The 7,500-nt window shown below is 43.6% G+C and overlaps 1 protein-coding gene across 1 annotated transcript in view; it reads left to right on the forward strand.

Moving 5' to 3' along the window:
* The window catches only part of ano2b (anoctamin 2b), a 101,411-nt gene that overhangs the window by 78,624 nt on the left and 15,287 nt on the right, over positions 1–7,500 (forward strand). The gene's annotated exons all lie outside the window — the stretch shown is intronic.

The following is a 7,500-nucleotide window of genomic DNA, read 5'->3' on the forward strand; positions in this document are numbered from 1 at the left end:
GAGTATGTGGAGATTATGAGTTAAGTAGCATCCTCACAGGTTGCCTGAGCAAAAATAAATATATCCGGAACCCATTGAGGGCCTCACTCCAGAGTCTGTGGAGATGATGAGTAAGTGGCATCCTCACAGACTGCCTGAGCAAAAATAAGCTTGTTCATGTTAATACTGTACATTCTATAATGAAATGTATTCATCATCCTTTCCTACTTTCTTTTGTTCTCTTTCTCTCCTTTCTTTTCCATTCTGTGTGTGTGTGTGTGTGTGTGTGTGTGTGTGTGTGTGTGTGTGTGTGTGTGTGTGTGTAAAATATGCATCATCCTTTGGTTGGAGATGCATCTGGAGGTTGTGAGAGCAATGCGGGTTATGCAGCAGTGCCATTAACTGAGCCACCCACAACATTGCTTGCATGCCAGGCGGCCAAACGCAGTCCGTAGGCCTATAGAGCAGCATTTCCCTTCTCCGTGTGGCTGGGAATGGTCGGGGGAGCAGGGCGCAGTGGAAATGGGATCCCTCTGGAGGGACTGGAGCGCTGCTTTGTTGATTCCTGCTGTGGTTTGTGGATGTGTGGGGGTCACAGCACACTAATCAGTGTCAGCGAGGCGCTTTGTTTCCCAAGACGGAGATGCTGTTTGTTTTTCTCAGCTGTGCTCGGCCCAGTGGGGTTTGTACAGAGGCTAGATTAGGCCAGGCGAGTGTGTGTGTGTGTGTGTGTGTGTGTGTGTGTGTGTGTGTGAGCATGAGCGTGAGCAAGTGTGTGTTCATAGAGCACACTCTCACTCTCACTCTCTCTCTCACACACACACACACACACACACATACATACACATACACAAAGGCACACAAACACATTCATACACAACACCAGAAATGTTCTCTTTATACCTTTAAACTCACAGTTTGCGTTACTGCCCAAGTGGTTCAAGTGTAACCTCACCTTGTGTAACCCCAGCCTGCGAATGACCTCGTGACCTATGACCTATTGACCCGAGCAGGAACAGGACCCTCTGTAGTGCCACTCCTGTGGGAAAAGCCCGCTAATGCCGTCACTCACAACGCACTCCAACTCAACTCGGCATTCATTACTTTCTGTTGTTTTTCCTTCACTCAAGTGACAGTCATTTAGCAGCTGTGTATGCACTGTTACTGCTCGAGACCGTACATAAAGAGGAAGGCGGACAACAGTGGTTTGGTCAACCAAAATATATTTATTTAATCATAATTAAGAATATGAAGTTACTGCGGTTCTAAGATGTTTAGGGGATATTATAATGTATGTAAGTGCGTGGGTGTAATGTAAGCGTCAGTGAAAGTCTAGTGTTGCAAAATATAAGTAAAAGATAAAGCTAAAGATAAGGTGCATGTTGGAGAGAATCAATGTGTCTTTAAATCAGGAATGTGCCTCACCCAAATGTGACCCTGTGTTTTCTGTGAGGGAGACAGAAACAACCCTGTATATAGCCCAACCCATTAACCCAGGTGTATGCAATTAACCAATCAGTTGAGCCCAGATGGCTCTGTGTGTGTATTGGCCATGCCAGGCCTGAAGAGGGCACAGGGGGTCGTAACAGCACACAAAGGAAAAGGCCTGAAATAGATTAATAAGTGTTTAGGAATCATACTTCTCCTGTATAGTAATTGCAGAATTAGATCTACATGTATGGTAAACGGTGTATTGTCATGCTGATAGAGAGAATAGGGTAGAATAGAATAGCTTTCCTACAGTATTAGGTAACATTTTACGGTAAAGGTAAATTCATTATCATGAATTCCTGCATGAATTAATTCATGATTTATGCATTACTTTGTTCCTTAATATCTCGTGAATCATCAGGAATTGACATGAGTTCAGAGTCTCTCATTCATGAACAACAAATGCACATCACATCGACTAAATAATTTCCTCCACCAAGGAGGTTTGTTTGTTCGCAAGATAACTCAAAAAGTTATGGATGGATTTTAACAAAATGTTCAGGGAAGGTCTGAAATGACACAAGGAAGAAACCATTACATTTGTGGAGTGAACTGTATTACCATCTGGATCCAGGAGGCGGTTATGTTTTCGGTTGGCGGAGGTCTGCGCTCTCTGAGTGCTTTTCTAGTTATAGTTTGTCATGGGGCCCACATTTACTACTAACAGTGCCTGTGACTGTGTACCTACAGTACACTTTTACACTCTTACAGTCTATGTTGTTTCTTACATTTGTTTTAAGAGTGATGGCGATTCGGACATTACGTCAGAATGGTTGTTTCTTCTCATTCTGTTGCTATTTCGAGGTCATTTTTTTTTTTTTTTAAGAAAGACCCTTCATGATGTGATCTACAAAGCCCACCATATGGTGCACTTAAAAATCCTTGATTTTTGCTCCATTTTAACCCTCCTTGGTGAAATTTGATTCTCAACAGATCGTGCCGCGATTTATGAGAGACAGAGAGTGAGAGGGAAAATTGTTGCGTAGCCGATGTTACTGTAGGAATGTCAGGTTGTAGGGGAGTGTCTTTGGAAATTCACATTTTAAATGTAGCAGATTGTTACGGAACGTTGTTTTTACGGCATAAACACTCCATTAGCTAATATGTTGGAGTGGAATGTAAGGAATCAGGAGTGTCACCTTCTGGGCGGAATGTGAGGAGATGAGTTTTTTGAATGGAATGTTGAGTAAGGATCGGGATCTGAAATGATAGAGGTAGTCACGTATGAGTAATTTGGGGTCACACCTGAAAACATCACACTAGCACACCCAGGAAAGAGGATCGGTTACACAACACACACACACACACACACACACACACAAACACACACGCAAACACACACACGCACATAATTACCTTTTGTCATATGACTCTTTTATGATATAATCTTATGTTTATGATTCAATGCACAATTTAAATTATGGTTTGTATATTATATTGTTGTATATTATAATATTTGTTTATTTTCATTGTTTATTGTCATTAGGGTATTTATTGCATTGACATTATTGTTTATTATTGCTATTCTCCTTAATGTAGTTTTACCAACTGTTAAAACTGTTCACTGTGAACTATTATACTGTTTTATTTGTAAGTTGCTTTGGACAAAAGTGTCTGCCGAAATCCCATAACCATATAATGTTAATTAATTCAACTGAGTACAGCTGTCGTTTTGGCTGGAATCATGTAATGACACATTCAACTGATTTGTTTTGGTGAAGGCTATAAAAAAGATGTCTCTGCAAAGATTATGTATGGCAGCCAAATAGGCGGGAGGACTGGGAAAAGTCTTAAAATTTGTACCTGGAGAGCTTACAGCAGGAGTCAGTGAGTGAGTGAGTGATTGGGTCTGTGTGCGTGCCTGTGTGTGTGTGTGTGTGTATGTGTGTGTGTGTGTTGGTTGGTGTGAGAGCAAAGAGGCCACTTTCTTCACAGCAGCCACAGGGCACGTATGTGAAATATTTCTGAAACGGAGAGGGAAAGAGAGAGAGAGAGAGAGTGCACGAGAGAGAGAGAGGGAGAGAGAGGGAGAGAGGGAAAAAGGCCCTCAGGTATGATCTTTAAGTCTTTGTTGTGTGTACAGGGAAAGAATTGCGGTGTCAATCTAAGTCCTCCCCAAAATGCCTTTTCCCACCAAGGTTATATTCCATGCGTCTCGCGTATTTGATAAATACGGTGGAGCCAGAGGCTTTGGGGCCATGGTGGCGACACACACACACACACACACACACACACACACACACACGCACGCACACACACACACACACACACACACACACACACACACACACACACACACACAGTGGGCCGACTGACTCTTCTCAGCTGTTTCAGGGTGGGCTGAAGCAGAGTGTGTTAGCTTGTTAGTGCAACTGAAGTTAGAGTTTGGTTACAGACACCAACAGGGCAGTTGACTTGAGTCCAGTTGTCTGCCATTGCACCGTGGGAAACTGCGCCTGGTGGTTTCATTTATATGTAAATTTGTCAAGTTTGTTTCTGTTGCTGCTTGTCATTTGTCATGTGCCGTTTGTCACTTGTCGACATCTGAGACGCCCTTGACATCTGTCTAGGCAGATCGGGACGGTGCTGGAGGCTGGTTTCTGTTTTCTCTTCTTTTACCTTTTTCTTCTCTAGTTTTTTTCTCCTTTCTCTCTTCGCCATTCAGGAACTTTGTTTTCCAGGTGACTCCTGATCTATCCTCCCCTCCTAGTCTTTCTCTCTTCCCCCTCTCTCTATCTCTCTCTCCCCTTTCCTTCTCTCTCTCCTCCGCACCTAGTCTCTCATCCTCTCTCTCTCTATCTCTCCTTTCCTTCTCTCTATCCTCTCCTCCTTGCATCTCATTCCCTCTCTTTCTTCTCTCTCCTTCCCTTCTCTCTGTCCTCCCCTCTTTGTCTCTCCTCCTCTCTCTCCTCTTCTCTTTCCCTCTCCTTTCTCTCCTCCTCTCATTCTATCTATTCACCCCTCTTTCTTATCTTCTTTTCTGTCTTCCCTCCTTCTGTTTTCTTCATCTTTCTGTTCTTATATCAGTCTTCCTCTCTCATCTCATCTTTAACGGGTTGCATCACACAAAATAGTTTCAACGTAACACTAGTAAGTTGACTTAAAGCTACACACTAACGTACACCCCCCTTTCCCTAGGTTACTTACTTACAGTGGTGTCTGAAATATTCCCAAAGCAACATACAACAAAACAAAGTCTTTTATTTTAAAATACAGTGTTATTGTTTTTTTTCCATAAACAACAACGTAATTGCGGAGTGTAGCGGATACAACGTTGCAGCAAAAGTTAACGTTAGCAACGCAAATGTTGTGAATCTTTGACGCGAATTTTAACCGCAGGTTCTCCGCTTCGTTCAGACACAGTTCATTAACATAAGAACCGGGGAGAGGGGTAGTGTAAGAGCCGGGTGAGTTTGGGGTTCCAAATGTCCGGTTATGTGATTCAGACATATTGGCCAACCGCGTAACCTCCGTTTAACCTCCGGCTTTACACGTACACTGAAAGCGCTTACTGTGGTAAAATATTGTATTCCTATCTTCCTATGAGAGTAGCAGTTCATATACTGTCATGTGGATTCTGTGTGCAAGATCGATCTGCTGACAGAATGACACTTGAAACCTGTTGCTACAGGTATGATTCGGATTTGAATTCACCTCCGCATATTTTCTGGTGGTGTTGTGATGAATGAACAGTTCAGTTTTTAAGTCTTTTATGCAGTATCTATTTTGCGGTAGCAAATACTGTCGATCTAGGTGTCATTTTGATTTGTTCAAGCCTGCCTTCTGCCTTTCAGAAAACATCTGTGGCACGTGCCACACACACACACACACACGCACACGCACACACACACGCACGCACGCACACACGCACGCACACACACACACACACACACACACGCACACAAATGCTCAGATGTACTGTTGCGCTCTGTACTCCTTTCACTCGTAAAGTTGCGCTCATGCCTGGTCTGACGCACACACACACACACACACACGCACACACACACACACACACACACACACACACACACACACACACACACACAGAGTTGAGTTCATCTCCAGCATGGCCAGAAGCTAAGCAGGCAAGCAGCAATACGTCTGAAGTGTGGCCCCACATGCTCCTCTGTGTCTCCACCTGCATCTGTCACGCACACACAAAGGCTTTGATGGAAGGTGGTTTCTTTTGAGCATCATTAATTCACACACACATACACACACACACACAAACACACACACACACACACACACACACACACACACACACACACATACACACACACACACACACACACACACACACTCACACATAAAGACTTTGACTGAAGGTGGTTTCTTTTGAGTATCATTAATTCAAAATTAGTACAGCTAATGGCGACGCCATTCAACAATGAGGCATTTAAGTTCCAAGTTCTCTTTCTTGGGAAGAAAGGGTTCTTGGGGTGCTACCATGCAGGCTTTAAAGAACCCTTAGGGGCTCCTGTGATGTACCCTTTAGAATGGCACCATTTAGGTAAGAGTGCAGCCGCTGATGTGGATGGAGATGTGGGTGGGGGTGTGGATGTGCAGCCGCTGATGTGGATGGAGATGTGGGTGGGGGTGTGGATGTGGATTTGGGAACGCTGTTCGATCACTGGGCGCCCTTTGGTCACAGGTTCGTTTCCCAGGATACGGTTCCCATAGGCCAATACATAACCGGAACATGTGCTGTCTTCATTACACACTGTTTTTTTTTGTCTCTTTCTCTCTTTGGAGTGCGTAAGTGAGGTAACCATAACATACGTTTGGGTTTATGGGAAATGTAGTTTAGGGCCATTTGGTTTGGTCAGTTTAGGGGAGGGAGAATTTTTTTGACTGGGTTTCATGGTGTCTTGCTCTTCCTTCACTCTCTACTAATAGTTCATTAGTTCATAGGATCAAGGCCTGCTCCACTTCTGTTGAACCAAGGCCTTCTGCTACTGTTAGTGTCTGGTGTATTTTAAGGGATGATTGTGTGTGTGTGTGTGTGTGTGTGTGTGTGTGTGTGTGTGTGTGTGTGTGTGTGTGTGTGTGTGTGTGTGTGTGCGCGTGTGTGCGCGCACGTGTGTGTGTGTGACTGTGTGTGTGTCAGCATAAACCATAGGACTGTTGTGTGATGACCGCAGAACATTGTGTGTGTGTGTGTGTGTGTGTGTGTGTGTGTGTGTGTGTGTCAGCATAAACCATAGGACTGTTGTGTGATTACCGCAGAACACGTGTATTCACGAGTATTTCCCACACTAAGTCCAATGATTGTGTGTGTGTGTGTGTGTGTGTGTGTGTGTGTGTGTGTGTGTGTGTGTCTTTGGAGGGGCATGGTGTGGCTGTTTTCCCTGTGGAGCCACTGTGGTGCAAACAGACCTGTGACAGATCTCTTTGGTCATCACATGGACTTCTGTTCATTGTGCAGGACGAGCAATCGGCTAACCACATCTCCATGGTAGCTTCAGAGATACAGGAGTTGCACTCTCACTCTTTCTCTCCCTCTCGCTCTCTCTCTCTCTCTATCTATCTATCTATCTTTCTCCTTCTCTGTGTGTGTGTGTGTGTGTGTGTGTTTGTTTGTTTTGAAAGAAATAACGTATAACAACATATAGTTCTGTATTTGTTGATTTATCTCTTTGTTGTGTTTATATTATTTTCATTTTCATTTTTTGTGGGGATAAAATATTGAGCAAATTTCTTGGATATGATACACACAATAATGTCATGCCATTTAAACCATTTCTAAACGCTTATCTTTATATTCAAAACTTTGCTTAAATTGGTTAAAGATGGTTTGTCCAATACTGTGGGAAGGCACTCTCAAAGGCACTTTATATTGTATGTCCAAAGGCGCTTGAGAGCGACATATTTGAGGTGATCCTTTAGATAAAGATGCTTTAAGAGGAAGATTTGCCCATCACCGCATGCACAAACAGAGCCCCTACAGTGCCTTATGAACATATGCTTGTCACATGCGTTGCCTAATACCGTCACACACACACACACACACACACACACACACACACA

This window comes from Sardina pilchardus, chromosome 17 (genome assembly GCF_963854185.1).
Source record: "Sardina pilchardus chromosome 17, fSarPil1.1, whole genome shotgun sequence".
NCBI lineage: Eukaryota > Metazoa > Chordata > Actinopteri > Clupeiformes > Clupeidae > Sardina > Sardina pilchardus.